Raw genomic sequence first — 20,979 nt, 5'->3', positions numbered from 1 at the left:
ACCGTGAAAAAAAAACTTTTGACTGAAAATATCGTAATTAGAGCAAGCTTCTGCTTTCTTGAGTAAAAAGGCTGAAGAACTATATCTCAATTTCTCTACATATTTATGGTTCAGATATAAGGATAGGATACAGAGGCCAATTCCTTTGAATATTTATTAAACTTTAATTGACATAACCATTCTTAATTCCATAAGAATTCAGAGATGTGCTATTTACTAACAGAGCTGGCTGTCTTAATAAGGCAGAATGAAGCAGTATCCCCTCCCCCCAGGCTACATATGCTGATTGGCGTGGATGGGGCAACAATAGTTGTCTCATGGCCATTTCCTTCCATAAGAGTTGTGTGTTTATGCTCTTCTGCCTCATCAGGTGTGATGAGGGGTATTGTCCCATCATGTCACTAAATAAGATTCTGCAGTCCATCCACTTGTCTTTGAATGTGGAAAGAACAGCTTCACCTTGATCTTTAATTCCAGTGGCAAAGCCAATTTCAGTACACTTGTTTTACTGCTTTAACAAGTTCACTTGTTGTTATTTCAACTAAATTTCTTTATAGAAATGCAAAGCTTAAAAAGTAAAGAGAGACATCACATTAGAAAAGATCACAGTGAATTTCAGTGTTGGAATATGTTTGTATGTAGAGGGGCAAAAGAAAAGTAGTATTGTCCTGTTACATCTCCAAGCTATGGCAATAAAAATATCACTGTCATTTAACTATCCTGATCATTATATTCTATGGTTCTGGAATGTTAAAAATAAAGCAAAGTAAGTCATAATAATTTTGCAATCAGTTTTAAGATAGTTGTGCACTCTCAAAGCTGTGTAGCACAGTTCCACCAACAGTTTTACTTTCTTTTCATATCTCAGTCAGAGCTTTTTCTGAAATGTTGTATGTTCCAGGACAGGGCTGAATTATGTGTATAGAAGCAGTCTATTGGTTGGAAAACTCAAGGTGTGAAGAAGAAAATGTGTATAAGAATAAATATTACAACAGGTGAGAGTTATAACAGATTGCTACTGAGCCAGAGCATTTTTATAGTTTGGAGAAAAACAGGAATTTATTTCTTGGACAGTATAGGATAAAATATTTTATACAACGAAAGACACAATGTGATGAAGCATGTAAAATTTAAAGAAAGTTCTAGACTACATTTACTGTGGAGGAAGATATGAAGGCAGTCGGACTACCTCTTACTCATCCTGTCCTATGAAGTAATATAAATACAGTTCATAAATGTACTGTACTGTATATGCTTCTTACTACAGTCTGGTTCTTTTATTAACATCGCACAACTTTTTTTTATCTTGTCCTTCTCACCTAAAATCCTGTCAATTTCAAACTCTTTTTACACTCAGCCTTCCATTAAAATGTCCATATAGGTCCTACAGTATATGCCTGTTGAAAGTCTCATTATTCACCAACCTTGTACAGGTACATGCAGCTTGCAACTGTTAGTTGATCTTCATCTGCCACTTAAAATTAAATGGTGCGGTTCTCATGATACTTGTTGCTGTTGATCTTGCTTCCCATGTAAAATAATTTGCATTATAATATCATCACCATGACAAGCCAGGTGGGATTTTGCATGCCTTACTTAAAAGGTCTTTCAAAATATATGTGAAGATGTGAAAGAATTCTACATGACTTTAAAGCCTGAAAAAATTTTTAATGGGCTGCATAGTGTTGAAGCAACAGAAGATACAGTATATGGCAGAAGCAGCATCATTTGCAGGGGCATTATTAGTGGTGGGCCCAAAGGCCCATCAGTATTGATTTTATGTACTATTTAATATACATGTTTAATTATTTTTTAATTATTATATACTGTACTTACTGGTTTTAGCTTTTAAATATTGTTATTTTAATGATCTAAGCCACCTTGGGTCCTTCTAAGGCGAAAGACAGGGTAAAAATATTTTAAACAAGGTAAAGGTAAAGGTTCCCCTTGACAATTTTTGTCCAAGCGTGTTCAACTCTAGGGGGCAGTGCTCATCCCCGTTTCCAAGCCATAGAGCCAGCGTTTTGTCCGAAGACAATCTTCCGTGGTCACATATCCAGTGCGACTAGACACGGAACGCTGTTACCTTCCCACCGAGGTGGTCCCTATTTATCTACTTGCATTTGCATGCTTTCGAATCGCTAGGTTGGCGGGAGCTGGGACAAGCGACGGGCGCTCACTCCGTCGCGTGGATTTGATCTTATGACTGCTGGTCTTCTGACCCTGCAGCACAGGCTTCTGCGGTGTAGCCCGCAGCGCCACCACATCCCTTTGCGCCACCACGTCCCTTTGCGCCACCACGTCCCTTTGCGCCACCACGTCCCTTCCAGTTCGGCCTCCTTCCTCTCTGCGGGGCCTCCTGGGTAGGGAAAGGCGGGCATGTCGGTGGTGTTCGTGCCGTTGCGCATGCGGGGCAAGGCGGAGGTCAACCAGGAGACCCTCAGCGGCTGCTGGAAGAAAATGACCAGCTGATCCAGTGTATTGTGGAATACCATAATAAAGGCAGAGCTGTGGAATGCATGCAGCACCAGCACACACTGCACAGGAATCTCATCTACTTAGCTACGATCGCGATCGCTGACGCGGCCGCTTCCCTGACCACAGAGAAAACTGCTGTAAACTAATTTGGTGCTCTTGGCAACATGAGTGTCTCTTTGAAAGGGGCCAGGAGTCCCTGTGGAGAGCTTCCGGGCTGCTAAAAGTGCCTTGGACAGAAAACCCGGCAAATGGTGCTCTTTTTAAAGAGATGAGGTTTCCCTTCTTCCTTGGATCAGCTAGTAAATAGCCATTTAGCAACACCTCTGATGTGAAAATAACAACAAAAACCCCGCTTATGTCATTGTATTACTGCACTCTAAGTGATACTTACGAGGTAGAGGGGTTTGTGTCGTAATAAGGTAACTGTGAAGCTGTTTGAAAAGATGATACTGTCTGAAATTCAGCTCAAAGGCTGCTTCACCAGAGACACTAAGAGGAGAAGAAATTATACCAGACTGGTTAAGTGCAGTGACTTGTTGATACTTTCAACAGAACTTGGACACCTTTAGTTTACTCTGCATGATTCTAATACAATGTCTAATACTCTGCATGATTTTAAAGAAAACAAATATTTTTTTTCTCAGGTCTTTTCTATCATGCTATAGGTCAGCGGTCTCCAAAGTATGACCTGTGGGCCACATCTGGTCTGCCTGGCATTTTTATTGTGTGTGCATGCATGCGTACGTGTGCACAGGTGTGGACGCGGGTGGGCAGGAGTGTGGGTGGGAGGGTGTGCGTTCCTTCGGCCCTTGAAAATATGGGGAGTATATTATGTGGCCCTCACTGTGAAAAGTTTGGCGACCCCTGCTCTAGGTCATTGTGCTGCCACTCACTAGTCCACCCCATGGCTCCACATGAAATTTCAGGCCTTGTCAACAAAGCTCAAGTCAGCCAGTTTAGTCAGTTCTTACTGTATCTCACTGACACATTTACAGAACATATTCACATAGCTGGGGAGGGTATACAGTACTCACTGAATTCTTCATTCCTATTTGTTTCAGTCTGTCTCACCTTGACAAGACTTGAGAAGGAATTTTTAGTTCTTATTTCGAGACAAGAGTGAGGCAAGGAATACTATTTTTTCTCATCAGGTTCTTGGCAAATTTACCAAGCTGTCATGTGCCCTTTCCCTTTGAATAGCAAATCTCTCTCTCTCTCTCTCTCTCTCTCTCTCTCTCTCTCTCTCTCTCTCTCTCTCTCTCTCTCTCTCACACACACACACACACACACACACACACACACACACACACACCAAGCACAGAAGAGTAGCTCAAGCTCCTTTCTTGTTAAGAGTACATCATTTGTTGCTTTGTAGAACAAAAAGAATAAAACCGCTATTTCTGTTTTTTAAAAATTATTTTTGATTTTTTACGTTTAACATAACAATATAAACTTAAATTACACTAAAAAAAGTTTAAAATGAGCAAAAATGAACCAAGAGAACAAAATAAAACAGACAGAGAAAAGGTCAATACAATACAAAATAGTATGTTAATATATACATTCATGATAAACTATCTTATGCATTTGCAATAAGTCAATGAAGGGCTTCCATATTTCTACATAAATATTCATTCAAATGAGGCTAACTGTCGCAGATCTTCCGACCATTACATGAGGGGTGGAGGATGATCATCTTTCCAGGCTTTTAATATAAGTCTTTTTGCCACCACAAGTGCTTCTCAGGATCCAATTTTGTTGACCCTTTGTTAGATCCCATACATCAGGAATATAGTTTAAAAGAATGTGAATATCATGAAATAGCAGGGATTTCTTAATACAAGAACTTCTACTCAAAATAGGTGTATTACCCGGCCATGTCCAAACCATATATATTAAGGATGCGTTTCTACTGTTGCATCTCCAGCATCTTTCAGAATTTATCAGTTTCTTCCTAAATAACTGTTGTGGGGTCCAATATATTTTAAATAATTTTTTTGTTGGATTAATATCAATTTCAAATCCAGGAAAACATTTTTATAGATTCTAGTAAAGTTTTCCATTCCTTAGCTTGAATTTTACTTTCCTATTCCCTGTTCCATATTTCTTTATGTTTTTGAATATCTATTTTATAAAAGTCGATTAAGTATTTATAAACTGTAGTTATTGGTTTAGGTTTCTCATTAGATCCAATAATTGCCTCAGTTTGGGAGATTCTGAGGCACTCATTGCAGATGGGCCAAATACAGACACCAGAAGGTGTTAGAGTTGAAGATCTTGCCATTGTGTAGTTGCACATAAATTGTATTTAGAATGTAGAATAGAAAAAGATAGAAATTCATCATCTGTACCTATTAAGTGGTCTAAAGTGTATATACCACCTGGATATTTCAGTCGAGGTTGGTCCTTCTTGATATCTCAGTTGCCTTCAATACTGTCGACCACGGTATCCTCCTGGGGAGGCTCTCCGAGCTGGAAATAGGTGGTCTGGCACTAGCCTGGCTCCGATCCTTCTTGGAGGACCGTCCCCAGAGAGTACAGCTTAGAGAGAGTGTATTGGCTCTGTGGAATCTTAATTGTGGGGTTCCGCAAGGCTTGATTGTCTGGGTCAGGTCATCGGGGGTTTGGGGCTTCATGTCATCAGTGCACTGATGAAACCCAGCTCTACATCTCCTTTTCTCCAACGACAGTGGGTGCCGTTTTGTCCCTTCAGCTGTCTGGAGGCCGTATTGAAATGGATGCAGCTGAATGGTCTGAGGCTAAACCTGGACAAGATGGAGGTCCTGAGGGTGGGTGGCTCTGGCATTGGTGGTTTGGGAAACTCCTTCTCTTTTGGGGGTGTGACTCTCACCACGAAGAGTGAGATTCAGAGCTTGGGGTCCACCTGGACATGTTGTTGTTTTATTTTATTTTATTATTACTTGGAGTGTTGTTAGCTGCCCAGACTTCTGTCTAGATGGGTGGTTATAGATTACATACATACATGCATACATGCATACATGCATGCATACATGCATACATGCATACATACATACATGCATACATACATACATACATACATACATACATACATACATACATACATACATACCACATTCTATCCACTTTTTCTACAAAAAGGGCCTTTTCTCAATTCTTAGTATTGGATTTCCCCATAGAGTAGTTTTTTCGTGGGTATATGGGTGGAATTGTAATTGACAAGCTAATATTCTCCATATTTCCCTATTAATTAAAACGGAAGAAGATATATTTCCTTTTCTCAAAATGTATTTAGAAGCCAGAACAAACCATCCATATAGGTGTGTTAAAAAAAGCCATTTCTAGAATCACCCAAGACGGAGTATTCATAGTAATACAAATTACTTATTCCAAATACATTTTTGAAATATTCTATTAATTTTGTAAAAGTAAACTTGAGAAATATACAATGGAATAGCATGTATCACATATATTATGTGTGGCAATATATTTATCTTTAATCTGTTAACATTGCCCCAGATACTAAATTTAAGTACAGTAGTGTCCATATTTCTAAGTCATTAGAAATATCAGTGATCAATTTATTAAAGTTAAGTTTAATCATCTGAGAAATATCCCTTGGAATTAAAAATATTAAATATGCTAGTACCTCTGGACACTGACAGAACTGCCATTTTTGTACAATGCCAGTTCTTTATTATTACCCATTAGCATTAACTCTGTAATTAATTGTATATCCTGAGATTTTACCAAAAAACTCAATTATTTTCATTAATTCTGGTATAGATAATTCTGGTTTGTTAATACATCATAATAAATCATCTCCATATAAAGCTAACTTAAATTCAGCTTGCTCGTGGACAAAGCCATGTATCATTCTATTCTATCTAGTGGCACATGCTAACGGTTCCAAACATATATCAAATAACAAGGGAGACAGGGGCAACCCTGTCTTGAAACAGAAATTGCTGTTTCTTGTCCTTGCCTGATGGATGAGACATACTTATATACACCCCCATTTGTTGAGCACTGCAGAAGGGAAGAAGGAGTGGAGTTTGCCATTTCTTTCCTCTCAGCTATTTCTCATATATTTACCTCCCATGCAAGCAATATCAATGAAACATTTAAATCTGTTGCGGCGCTAGTTTAAACTTTCCTGAACTCTGTTGGTTTTTGATACTAATGTATAGAAACTTTCTTAGAACACCCTCAATTCAAGCCATGCCACTCCCCCGGTCTACTTTCTATCTCTCCCAACAAGAACTTTGACATCTTTAGGTGGGGGTGTTGTGGGCGGGGTAAACAAGTATCTACCTGCCACCATTCTCTGAAGTTGGCTCTATGTGTCCTCAGAGGGGAAGATACAATCTATCCCATGACTTCACGGTATGCCATGCCACAGACCTTAGGATTTCACTGACTATTGTATATTAAAATAAAACATATTTTTTAGATCCTCAAAAAACATAATTGAATGTGTTTTTAAAAACCAAGTTAAGTCTGTTAGTAAGCATGATTGTAGACAAAAACAGGGAAGTTGTAGCATCTGGTATGTGTGGGTAAGTCCCATTGAAAACTGCAGGTTTTAGCAGATGAACATTATAGCCAAAAATAACAGGTTTAAGTGAAATGGAAATCCACAAATTTGTGGTAATGTGTAGGGATAAGGAAAATTCTATTTTGCTGGCTGAATTTCATATTTTGCTTCTCATACAATGACCTTTAAAATTCAATTATTTTAAAAGCACAGAAGACCTTGAAAACAAATTACTAATCCAGGCTGTCTACAAAGAAAAACAGAGTAGACTAACAAAATCAAAGAAAGCATGTTTTGTAAGATTGAGAATAGAAGTGGCAGTGTGTGTATAGAGGCAGATGGTAAATATATGTTTAGATTTAGATTTATTAACAGTAAAAAGTAGTACAAGAGCTAGTCAAAATAGTCCTAGATTTTTACTTGGGATTTAGCATTGAATTTTGTTTCCAGGTTTCAGCTGAATGCAGTTTCAAATGAAGGCAGGCAGTTCACTTGAATGAAAAGTGCAGAAGAGATCCCATTTTCTTTTTTCCCTCCTCTCTAGCAGTGGGCAGCCCTTCAAACGTTTGATCATCCTGACTTTGTACATTGCGGGACTGAACTCAGCTATGCCAAACATCCTCTTAGGAAGTTGACATTTGTGCAGTTTCTCAAAAAAGGGGGAAGAATGAATCCCAACTGTTTCCTCTTACCCTTTTGATTGAGAGCACGGCAAGTCAGCAGGAGAGGTGTGGTTTTTAACAAGGAGGGGTGTGCAGGAGCTGATTCCAGTTCTTCTAAAGGCTAAACAGAAAGAAAAAGGAAGAGACTGATATGAAACAACACTTATCAGACGTGATTATGGGAAATGAATGGATTCGTGGGTGAGGACAGATATAAAAAAGAGATTAGACAGTAGAAGGGAAAGTTCTACTCTTAGGGAAGGAAATTATTTTTGTAGTTCAAGAGGTCCAATGGATTTGTGATTCCCCACCCCCCTACCCCCTGTAGCTTTTCCTTTTTAATTGCAGATAAATAAGTTATAATACTTCCTGATTGTTTGCTTTAATGGAGCTCTGTGAGACCTCCCAGTAATAGGAGACCACAAAGCTATAATAGAAACTTATAGCAAACATGTCACAGCAGAGCTGGGAACCTTTGAATTTAAATATTTTTGCAGAATGGTTTTGTTAAACAGGAGTAGAGGTACAGTACAGTTTTTGGATTAGCATTAGTTAACCATAAGCCACCATAAATTACAGGTGAGAGGATAAATGCATACTAAGGCTTTCTGTTGCAGTTCCATCGGAAAACTCAACCTAGAGCAGTTTCACTGTTTCACAAAAAGAGATGTGTGTTACCCAAGAATACATAAGCATTTGCAATGACAAACCAATGCAGACAACCTCACTGATAGATCTTCCTTTCTGCAGTACAGACTTGGGAATGAAGTATCACATCTCTCTGAGAGATAATACCACAGAGAATACAGAGCAGGTATGTATACCAGGAAAGAAATAGTACAGCACTTCATTCACTTTGATGGTTATCATGTCTGAAAATGCATCTTGGTTAAATAGGGACAGAAAGGAAAGAGTAGTGGCAATTAAAACAAGCAAAAATATAGTGGCTCCTTATGCAATGCCAAAAAAGAGAGGAGGGGGAATGTAATACTGAGAAAGAAAGATGGCAACAGATTTGCAAATGTTCATGTATGTGTTTTGACACAAACTTAGAAATAATTGCTGTATTCTCTGGGGAAAATAATAACAAAGTGACCTATGTGTCTTCTCATTTTGCTGTCCAGGTTGGTGGCCAATGGTCTTTATTCTCTTTTCAAACTAAGTATGGTTTCAAATAGACAGCTGTGCTCTAGTAATCCTTCAAGTAAGATGATTGATCTCTGCAAAACAGGAGACAAGAGCACCCTAAACAAAGATGGTTAAGCAATGACTTCTATGTGTAAAAAAAAATCTTGAAAGAAGAAATTGAGTTATCTTCTTGGCAAAACATTGTGTTTTACTTACACCTCTATGAATCCATTAATTTTAAAAGCTGTTACTGCATCTCTGAACTGTTTTAGACAGTGGCTAAAATCCTGTTGCTTAGAGTAGGTTTGTTTAAACAATGGAACATAGACGGAGGAGTTGATTAAATGGGCCTACTTTCATTGGCGTTTATTTGCTAAGCAACAGAATTTCAGCTACTATTTCAGTTGCTTTGATGTTGTAGAACAGAGGTCCCCAACCCCCGGTCCGTGGCCCTGTGCCGGTCCGTGGCCTGCTTTTCAGAATAAAATAACCTTTCCCAAGGAGAGTGGAATCTTTTCCTCTGAGATAAAAACTAAAAAGAGAAGACAAAAAAAAGGAGGAGTAAAAGGAAAAGATATCATGAGAGATCAGCGTGTCAATGCCGAAATAAAGTTGTACATTTATATCCAGTTAGGGCCAAGGGAATGTTCTTTCTCTTGCTAATATTCAGGCACAAGGGCTGCAACTGATAATGGTATTTCCCCCTCTGACCAGAGTTTGCTTTGCTATCCCAGGGCAATTGGAAATTGAAACTTACTGTTCTTTCCAGTGAGGAGAGTAAAAACATGCTACCTAAAAGCTGGACCTTCCCTGGTGAATAGCAGGGACCCACTTTAGTATTGCCCTCTACTAAATATCTTGTGATATTCTTCCTTAGAGGCAGTGGAAACAGCCTCATGGTGGTCTTTAATCCTCTACTTAATGACAAAGAACAGAGTATGCTGCCCATCTTCTCTGGAAAAAAAAATCATCCTCACATATAGACAGTTAAGATACCTTCTTGATAAAGTTCTTGTCTCATGTTTTAGAAGAGAATAACAGCTGCTTGATTCTGAATTCTATGGAAATTATTTTTTTATTTTTTTGTTGTTGTTTTCTTCCCCTTTATAAAAACACACACAGAGTTTCATGAAAATTCATTAATCTGTGACATTTAAAGATTCTGTCTGATAGGTGTCTGGAGCAGAGGCCGGCTGTGTACATCAATAGTTTCATAGAGTCTGGCACTCTGTCGATATTTGGGGGCCTCAGTAACAGCACTTAAATGCAGAGCTTGCTAGCCATCATGCTCTTAGCATGTCTGTAAGTGTCTGAATGAGCAGATATTAGCACATCAAGTCCTTTTATGACTGGCAACACTTTAGGCACAAAACACTTAGAAGATAGCTTTGTCTCCCTGCCTTTAGTTTGCTTTCTTTCTTTTGGTCTCTTGTTTATCAGATGTAGACAAGTATTTAATCCGAAATATCTGTCCTGTAAAGGGTTTTGCTATCAAATAGGATAGCCATAATGATGCTGTGTGCCAATTTATTTTACTTTACAGCTCAGTTAAGTTCTTATTTCAACACCAGAATAAAATCATGTTTAGGAAAAGATTGAAAGCACTTGTGTATCAAATAGGAAGTCCGACTTTCTGGTGTCCGATTGCAGTTTAGGGATATATTTTGCCATTCTTTTTCTCTATATTCTGTTCTAAGAGAAGCTTTTTATCCACATTATAGGTTATGCATCGGGATTAGTCATGCTTTGACACATCTCAGTTTCTTCTAGAACAGTCGCTTACTTCTGATGGTCCACATAGTCAAACCCTTTGCTGTAGTCTATAAAGCACAGACTGATTTTCTTTTGAAAATCTGTGGTGTGCCCCAGTAGCCAGTGTGGGGCACAAGCATTGAACCGGTGGTTTACGCTGGTTCAATTTTTTTTTTGCCAAACTAGTGTTTGGCACTTCCAAGTCTCACCTCCTCTGGTGGGCACCCACTCAAGAGGCTCTTCTTCTCTGCTCTGCCTTCTCTAGGCATTGTCTCTGAGTGGGTACCTGCTGGAGGAGATGGGGCTAGGAAGCACCAAATACCTGTTGCACCAAAAAAAAATGAACCAGTACAAACAGCTGGTTCAGTGATGAATGCCTATATCTAGTAGACAATATATATTTGCAGTATGATCTCTAGTGCCTTTTTCTTTTCAGAATCCAGTTTAAACATCAGGGATTTCTTGTTTCACATATAGTGAAAGTAGTTGTTTTTTTAATACTTATTTTTTAACAACTAAGAATAGGGTAGGGAATACAAAAGGTAAAAGGAAGTGGGGGGAAGGGAGAGGGTTAGGGGGATAGGAGAACACAAAATATGCAACCATCCAATCTACTTTTATTTCAATAACAAATCAATTTCTGCTTTTTCCCCTATTTGATTACTCTCCAACTATCAACTTACAGTTATATTTTAGTTTAAGTCTAAGTTACTCCAACACTATCAGGGAACCGAAGCCATTTATAAAATAAATCCCATTGTTCAATTTCTTTTTGATTTGGACAGTCATTCATCACGTCTGGAAAAGTATCAATTTCTGTCGCTTCCCATATTTTCTCAGTAAGCTCCTCTTGTTTCTGTAACTCTGCTTTTTTCCAATTTTTGGAACAGAAGGATGTATCCAGGACAGCAGTCCAATTTTTAATATTTTCTGACTGTAGTAGCTAAATAGCTCACTGGGTAACTCTTTATCCCATCTATGTTACCTGGTATTGTACTCAATAAAAGCAGTTCTGGAGTTAGATCTGATAACTTCTCTTTCATTAGATATTCTATCTGGCTAAGACGTTACTTGCTGAAATCCTTCTGTTATTATCTTTTGCATGGTAGTCTGCCATTCTTTGTCTGATTTTTGTGGCACTATTCCCAAATTTTGAGATTGGGCAGACAAAGTACCCAACATTTAATATTTTTTTGGAGCCCATTTCGATCTTTCCAGTGAGTAGGGTCTGTATAAATAATACTATGTCATTCACCAAAAATCATAAACCTCCCCTAGGTTCTTCCTCCAATCCTTACATAGATATTATGATATAGAAATCAACTTTTAGCCCAACAATTTATAATACAACCATGGCAAAAATATCCCTTTTCTCCAGAAACCTAACAAAATTCTATTATCAGAGTCCCACACAGTCCAGCCAAAGAAAGTCCAAACTAGACAGCAGTCATAGGGAGTCAGTCTCTCCAATAGATATCGGCCCATTAAATGTTTTTTCTATTAATCCAAAGATTCAATTTTTAAAAACCAGTCCTGGCTTTCCTAGCTGCTCAGTCCTGTCACCCATGTCGTCTCGATGATGATTCTGTTTTCTTGATTCTAAAAGCTTATTCTTCTCTCAAAAAACCTAACAGGATTTTATTATCAGAGTCCCACACAGTCTATGGAAAAAGGTTCAGGCTAAACAGCATTCACAAAATTTCAGTCTCTTAAATCCTGTCCAATGGCATTTCACTCTGGGATTTTTTTCCAGAAACAATTTTTTTTTCTGTCTCACTGTCTCTCTTTTGGCCTTGAACCAGCCTGCTGTTTAAGAGTCAGTTTCATTTTTGAAGAAGCAGGGTGGTAAGCAAAACTCGTTCTTTCGGCCAAATAATTTCACTCTGATTTCTTTTTCAGCTTAATGGGGTTGTTCATAAATCAAAAACTTCAACTTACTTTGTTATTATATATTTTCAATGCCAAATTGCTTGTTCTCCACTCCTCCCGGGGGGGGGGGGTTGCTCACAGCTCTCTGCCAAGATGGCTCCTGCATCTGATCTGTGCTCGGGTGAATTTTCAGAAGGAAGAAATACCAGGTTGCTGACCAATCTTTCTCCTTCTGTTGCTCACCAACTGCTTCAGGGAGACCTCTCCTAGTCTCTCCTTCAATCCCCCATTTCTAGAGGGCCCCTAAACCAGGCTGTTACAGCTTTTCCAGGGAACTGTTCCCCGGAGCTGCTGGCTGCATCGTGACGAAGCCCTGCCTCCTCATGAAAGTAGTTGTTGATGCACCTTGATCATCACGTTGCTCGCATAGGAAATACACATAATTATCCTATAATTATACTCCTCCTTGGTGTCTTAATTTTTTGGAACTGGAATATATATTTAATTTTTCCAGTCTGTGGGCCATTATTTTGTTTTTCAGATTTGTTAGCATATTGTTAGGATTTTGACAGACTCAGTTTCTGTAGCTCGTTCTTATCAATATCTAATCTACTCTTGGTGATTTATTTCTTCCAAGTACTTTGAGAGCAGCTTCCACCTCACCTTCTAAAAGTATAGATTCTTTATCATAGGATTCATGTTCAAATGAGTCTGTCATCCTTGTGTTTCTTTGATATAGGATATTTTCCCACCTTCTCTTTATTTTATCCTGCTCATGTAGTATGTTCCTCTATTGAACTTCCAATGCTTTAATTTCCCTTTGTTTTATCAAATCTGATAGAAGAGATCTTTCGGTGTTTCTATTTTGTTATTGTTTTCTGTTTCTCACCACTGATTGTTGTAATAGTTCTCTGTACAAGCCACTTACTGAAAAGTTGTATTCATGATTCTGATCCTATTTGTTACCTTTTACTTTTGCTTCTCACCTGTCTTTAAAAATTAAAAAAATTTATTATCATCCATCTAGGCTCCCCACCACCATCCTTTTGACTAAAAGAATAGTTTTTTTTGTTTTTTGTTTGTTTTTTGTTTTGTTTTTTCTTAATAACATCTCTGGTTTCGATCTACAGTTTGTCTGGCCTTCTCTCAGGAGGCACAGTGGGGAATATTTGCTATATTATTACTGGATCAGTGAATAAAAATATATCACCATAGTGGGGAATCAAACTCCCAGCCTCTGGCTCTGCTACCTTACTGAGCTATCCTTCCAGTTATGTAGTCTGTTTGCTTTGGATGTTAGCCATGTAGTGATGTACATGTGCCAAATCATCTATAGTTTGGTGAAGGAATTAAGAGTAGGCCACAGGTTGAGAAGAGTGAGAGAGAAAAGAGGTGTGTATACAGTCTGGTAGAAGGAAAAGATTAAGAAAGAAGAGAGATTAGAAAAAATCTCAGGGAAAAACATAGGACTGTGTATTATTTGTGTAGCCAGGATTAAAAAGAACAGCCAAGAAACAGCTGAAAGATTAATATTTATTTAAAATTGTTTTGCCCCACCTTTTTCCTTAAAAAGGACCCAAGACAGTTTACATCAAAGACAATATTGAAAGCTACAAACAATGAGTATGCAAAGACAGCTTAATATCATTAAAAGGCCTCATATTAGCCAGCCAATATGAATGGGAAAATAGGTAAAGGTAAAGTAAAGGTTCCCCTTGACATTTAGTCCAGTCATGTCCGACTCTAGGGCGCAGTGCTCAACCCTGTTTCCAAGCCATAGAGCCAGCGTTTGTCTGAAGACAGTTTCTGTGGTCACGTGCCCAGCGTAACTAGACACAGAACGCTGTTACCTTCCCACCGAGATGGTAGCTATTTATCTACTTGCATTTTATGTGCTTTAGAACTGCTAGGTTGGCAGGAGCTGGGACAAGCAACGGGAGCTCACTCCGTCGCGTGGATTCAATCTTATGACTGCTGGTCTTCTGACCCTGCAGCACGGAGGCTTCTGCAGTTTAACCTACAGCGCCACCACTGCTACCAGATACTAAAATCTGAATCTCCATCAGAAAGTGAGTGACATAAACCTCTTGCAGCCTCCTTAGTCTATATTCCACAAATGAAAGGTCCAATTCTGCACGGTGGTTAGATATAGAGCTGGACCTCTATACTTAAATGAACAGGAAGAATCATGTGGAAGACCAATCCTGGCAAAATAATGAAGAACTCCAGAGACAAATAGAATTCCTGTTTGGTGGCATGTCAGTGGCTAATAACTATGATAGCAAAAGGCTTATTTCCAAAGGAGATGAAGCTAGCCTATCCTCTCTAGTATTTCCCTTTTATTTATCAGATCATATAACAAGAGATTTCTTGGTGTTCCTTGGCAACAAAACATTTAATTTATTTATTCAGTGTAGCACTCATTTTCTAGCACAATTGAAATGGAATACCAATATTTTGGGGGAGGATTTGCAGTGTTATTCAAAACTACTTGAACAGACCTGATCTTTCCAGCTAATATTCAGTAAAGCTTGTTGTCCACTATTGTCAATGATGCAATGAGGCCTACCAAGTGGAAAGCGTAAATTGAAGGGGTAACTTCGGAAAACTCAGTTTAAATAGATAAATACTTTAATAATAGTAATATTTCTACAAAGGGCTAAGTAGATGGCACAGAGATCTTGAAAAGTTATGGCTCTTTTGATTTCTTTCTTTGACCTACAGCAATAATGCCAGAGTATTACAATATCTCCCAGTACTCAGTTTTCTTAATAATGCACGCTTAAGGCTATTTCCCCACTTTCAAAGGAATGGTATCACACAGTTTCTCAGAGTAGTATAACAATTCACACATCTCAATTTTGTTTTCCTGTGTATTGTAGTTGGTTGGATTTGTTATTTATTCAAAATATTTTTACCTTGCCTTTCTCCTTGAAAACCTTCAGAACACAGCCAAAGAGCCCGAAAAACCCACAACAACCATCGACTTCCACTGATGTTTAGCAAAGATTTAACATTTATTTTAAAGTGCACAGAATATGTCTGGAGGCTAAAATTGGGTGCATTTCTGAGGACATCAAGTATTTTTCCTTTTGGAACAAGAAATAGATCCTAGCATTGTTTAAGTCGCTAAAACTGGTGATATTATTTCAAATATTCAAATATCTGATGGTCCAGAATGCGGCAGCCAGGCTAGTTAGTGGGGTGAGAAAACACCAACATATCTCCCCCACTCTGGCTGCTCTACACTGGTTGCCCATCCGTTTCTGCATCGACTTCAAAGTGCTAATGATCACTTATAAAGCCCTAAACGGTTTGGGACCTCAATATTTGGCAGACCGTCTTCTCCCACCCAGATCTACCCGAATCACCCATCATCGCCAGCAGGGACGGCTGAGGGGTCTGACGCCGAGAGAGGCTCGGAAGGAAAAAACTAGAAACCAGGCCTTCTTGGCAGTGGCCTCTCAGCTGTGGAATGCCCTTCCAACAGAAATTCGGCTGGCACCCTCGCTGGGTGTTTTTAAAAAACACTTAAAAACTTGGCTATTTAAGCAGGCCTTCCCTCCAGTCAGCTAAGTCTTTTATTTTTTTATTTTTTCGCATCTTATCCATTTTGCTAACTTTTTCTTAATCTAATTGTATTAATTAATATACTAATTGTATTTTAAGATTATTTATATTTTATATTATCTTATTTTATGCTGTAAGCTGCCCCGAGTAGACATGGTCTAGAGGGGCGGGGTATTAATTTAATAAAAAAAATATTAAGTCTTCTAAAAAGATTGATAATTACTGCAGAATTTGGAATGCGAGTTAGAATACAAACACAGATCATTGCTGAAGGGACATAACAACCCCCAAGGTCTTCTGCCCTTGATATTCTATGATAATTTCCAATTCAACTGGGTAAAGGCTGTCCAGAGCCACTTGATGAAAATCGGTCTATCTCCTCAAATATTGCTGTTGTACCAAATAAATGTGGCAAGGAAATTAGTCAAACAAAGAATTGAAGATATAGAATACCAAGCTGACTTTGCTAGTGTACATAATCTGCTGTTAAGGGCCTACATTAAGAACGCCATGGAACCGGCAGACTATCTATCACTCTTAGAAGTCAGAGGATTTAGAAGAGCTTTCACACTACCAGCCTCTCCCTAAAAAAGGTGGTAATGAATTTCATGGCATTGAAACATTGTTTGCATGTATGAAGTATAGTTTTCATGTATCAACTTATTATTGAGTATCATGGCCCCCTTTGTTTACTTCTGATTTAGTTCTCTTTTGATGTGATTCCATAATCTGATTTGATTAGCAACCTGAAAAATATACATGCAGTACTGATATGCTTATAGATTTCCTTTGCTTTCTCATAATATTGAATTTTTTAAAAGTAGCTGTTTTACACATAATAATGCCACATATTATGTGTTGGTGTTTGTAAAGAACAAGGTTTTTGTACCTCTAGTAGTATAATACAGTGGTGCCTCGCTTGACGATGTTAATTTGTTCCAGCGAAATCGCTGTAGAGCGAAAACATCGTCAAACAGAACAAAAAACCCATTGAAACGCATTAAAACCTGGTTAATGCATTCCAATGGGCTGAATACCTGCTCGTCCAGTGAAGATCCTCCATACGGTGGCCATTTCTGGTGCCTGTATAGCGAGGAGTCCGTCCTAGAAAACAGCGGGGGGCATTTTGAAAGCCGGCAGCCATTTTGAAACCCAACGATCAGTTGTTTGCTGATCATCATAAAGCAAAAAATTGGTTCCCGAAACAGGGAACCAATCAACGTGAAGCGAAATTCTCCCATTTGAAACATCATTTTCCGATTGCAAAAGCGATCGCAAAAGCATCAATGTAATGCGGATTCGTCATAGAGCGGGGTAATCGTCCAGCGGGGCACGGCTGTACTAAAACTTTAAAAAAATGGATCTGGCTCTATTCTTTTTGCAAAATATGTGAAGATTGAGTATATTTACTATGCCTCCCCACAGCAAAGATAAACCATTATTTGGTGTTTATTCAAATCATCTCTGTTCCGTAATTTATCTTCCTTCCTTCCTTCCTTCCTTTTTGTTTCTAAACATCAATCTTATGCTTTGATGGGCAAAGTAGCGTCAGCTAGAATATTTATTTCCCTGTTGCAAGGGACAGGGCAACTTGACTGGATCGAATCTTATTTTCTGTACATTTGGCTTGAAATGCAGCATTTAAGAGGTATTATCTGTTCTTCTCCTCTCTGGCTGGAACCAAAAGTGAAAATCTACAAGCAACTGTAGTCTTTGCCAAAACACCTGTTGATACATTGCAGAAAATCCTTTGGCAACCCATTCTTTGCCATATCCAGTTGGAAACAGTTGAATAGTTGACATTTCTACACCATCTGAATCTCTTAGCACCCCAAATCTCAGTCTGACGGGAAAATATAATAACTATTCACCTGAATGAGAGCTGAGTTCAAACTGAGATTAAATAAAGCGGGAAAAATTGGCAGAAACAGATGGTTCTGTTGCTGACATTTGTCAGCATCACCCAATCATCTTACAAAATTTGACATATCATTTAGATTCCCTTTATAAGGACTAATTTCTGAGTTGTTCCAATATACAGCAAATGTATTTCTAGTGAATATAAACAGTACTGAGTTTGGACTGGTTGAAGTGATGGGTCACCTGAGCTTTGCAGAGTAACACAAGCAAGTAGACTTCAAGAGTGTTTATAATTTACATTTTGGCAAAGGGGAAGATAATGCAGGAAGGGGAGAGGAGGACAACAAAAGCATCACTGCAGGAAGAATAATATGCAAGTTGGGCTCCTATTCAGTTGGGGATAAAATGATGTGGTTGACTCGACCCTCACCCCAATGCTGTTTAACATCTATATGAGGCCGCTGGGTGGGGTCATGAGGGGGTGTGGAGCATCGTGCCATCAGTATGCTGATGATGCTCAGCTCTACATCTCCTTTTTTTCCAACTACAGAGGATGCTGTTCTGTCCCTGCAGTGCTGTCTGGGGTCTGTACTGCAATGGATGCAGGAAAATGGGCTGAGGCTGAACCTGGACAAGACGGAGATCCTGAGTGTGGGTGGACCCACTGTCAGTGGTTTGGGAAACTCCCTCTCTTTTGGGGGGGGGGTGACTCTCACTGCTAAGAATGAGGTTCACAGCTTGGGGATACATCTGGCCCCGGCACTCACCATGGAAACTCAGGTGGCGTCAGTGGTCCACACCGCGTATTTCCATCTTTGGTCGATTGCCCGGCTGCGTCCCTTTCTTGATGTTGGTGCACTCACCACCCTGGTCCATGCGCTTGTAATCTCGAGATTAGACCACTAATATGCTCTATGTGGGGTTACCTTTGAGATTAATACGGAAACTACACATGGTGCAGAATGCAGCAGCCAGACTTCTTAGTGGGGTGAGGAAACATCAACATATTACTGCCACTCTGGCCACATTGCATTGGCTGCCCATTCAATTCCACATTGATTTCAAAGTTCTAATGATCACGTACAAAGCCCGAAATGGTCTAGGATCTCAATACTTGGCAGAACACCTCCTCCCACCTAGATGTCCTCGTATCACCCGATCTAGCCAGGAGGGGCAACAGAGGAGCCTAATGCTGAGGGAGGCCCGGAAAGAAAAAACAAGACAGCAGGCCTTCTCGGCAGTGGCTCCCAGGCTCTGGAACACTCTCCCACCTGAGATTTGTCTGTCCCCCTCGCTGGGCAGGTTCAAAAAGCAACTCAACACCTGGTTATATAGACAGGCTTTCCCTCCGGACACTACGTAATTCTCTCTCTTTATCTATTCTGTTTTGTGTTAATGTTGGAAATTGCTATTTTATATTGTTTTTATTATGTGTTTTGTGAGCCACACAGAGTAGACTGTGTCTAAATGGGTGGCATATAAGCTCAATAAATAAATAAATAAATAAATAAATAAATAAATAAATAAATACAAAAGTATATGTAAACCTATGTTCCCCAATCTTTAGACTAAAATTTAAAATTAATTGTTTATATATATATGTTATCTTGTTGTGTTTTAACCTATGTAAGCTGTCCCAAGTAGACGTTCTTTAGAGGGGTGGGGTAAAAATCCAATAAATAAATAAATAAATAAATAAATAAATAAATAAATAAATAAATAAATAAATAAATAAATAAATAAGACTAACATACACTGATCAGCCACAACATTAATATTAATGCCTAACATTGTGCTGCCTAAACAGCTCTGATGCATCAAGGCATGGACTTCCATGAGACCTGTGAACATGTTCTGTGATATCTGCATGAAGACATTCGCAGTAGATTCTGTAAGTTGTGAGATGGAGCCTCTGTGGATCAGATTTGGTGTTCCAGCACATCCCATAGATGCTAAATTGGATTGAGATTTGTGGAACTTGGAGGCCATGACAACATCTTGAATTCTGTCATGTTCCTCAGACCATTCCTGAACATTTTTTTTTGCAGTTTGGCAGAGTACATTATCCTTCTGAAAGAGGCCACTGCCACAGACACCATTTTCATGAAGGGGTGTCTGTGGTCTGCAGCAATCTCTATGGAGGGTGGTATGTGTTAAAGTAACATGAATTCCAGGATCCAAGATTTCCCAGCAGAACATTGCCTACAGCATATAACACTGTATCCACTGGCCTGCCTTCTTCCCATAGTGCATCCTATTGCCATCTCTTCCCTGGCTATACGATGCACACACACTTGGTCATTTACCTGATCTAAAAGAAAACACGATTCATCAGATCAGACAACCTTCTTCCATTGCTCCATGGTCCAGTTCTCGCATCCCCATCGAAGGCATTTTCAGCAGTGGACAGAGGTCGTCATGGGCACTCTGACCAGTCTGCAGTTATGCAGCCCCATGTGCAGCAAACTACGATGCACTGTGTGTTCTGACACCTTTCTATCACGGCCACCATTAAGCTTTTCAGCAATTTCAGCTACAGTAGTTCTTCTGTGTAATTGGAGATGGGGTAGCCTTTGCTACCCACATGCATCAGTGAGCCTTGGTTTACCACCATCCTGATGCTGGTTCACACATTGTCCTTCCTTGCACAGTTTTTAGTAGGTACTAACCACCTCACAAGACCTGCTATTTTGGATATGGTTTCACCCAGTCGTCCAGCCATCACTATGTGGCCACACAGATCTTTTTGCTTGCCCATAGCTCCTGCTTCCAACACATAAAATTCAAGAACTGTTCACTTGCTGCATAATATATCCCACCTCTTAACAGATGCCATTGTAATACTATACAGTGGGATCTTGACTTGAGAACTTAATCCGTATTGGAAGGCGGTTCTCAAGTCAAAAAGTTCTCAGGTCAAATCTGCATTTCCCATAGGAATGCACTGAAAACCATTTGATCCGTATCTGCTCTTTTCCGTCCATAGAAACTAATGGGAAGCTGCTATTCCGCCTTCGATCACTAGAGGGGGATATTTTGTTTCTTTTTTTCTTAGGTCAAGAAAGGTTCAGGGAAGGCAGGGAAAATACAGTCCAGGCAGTACAGTACCAGGCAGTCCGAAGACTGTCTCCCAATCCACTCTCT

The 20,979-nt window shown here is 39.2% G+C and overlaps 1 protein-coding gene and 1 pseudogene across 12 annotated transcripts in view; both read left to right on the top strand.

The window, feature by feature from the left end:
- Positions 1-20,979, top strand: part of ZBTB20 (zinc finger and BTB domain containing 20) — a 675,920-nt gene that overhangs the window by 398,328 nt on the left and 256,613 nt on the right. The gene's annotated exons all lie outside the window — the stretch shown is intronic.
- Positions 2,373-19,376, top strand: LOC144588023 (SS18-like protein 2 pseudogene; annotated as a pseudogene). The gene has a single exon (XR_013543327.1). The product of XR_013543327.1 is annotated as an SS18-like protein 2 pseudogene (transcript).

Source organism: Pogona vitticeps, chromosome 3, assembly GCF_051106095.1.
Source record: "Pogona vitticeps strain Pit_001003342236 chromosome 3, PviZW2.1, whole genome shotgun sequence".
In the NCBI taxonomy this organism is placed as follows: domain Eukaryota; kingdom Metazoa; phylum Chordata; class Lepidosauria; order Squamata; family Agamidae; genus Pogona; species Pogona vitticeps.
Note: the sequence above shows the minus strand (reverse complement) of the source record. Positions and strands in the feature narration are given on the sequence as shown.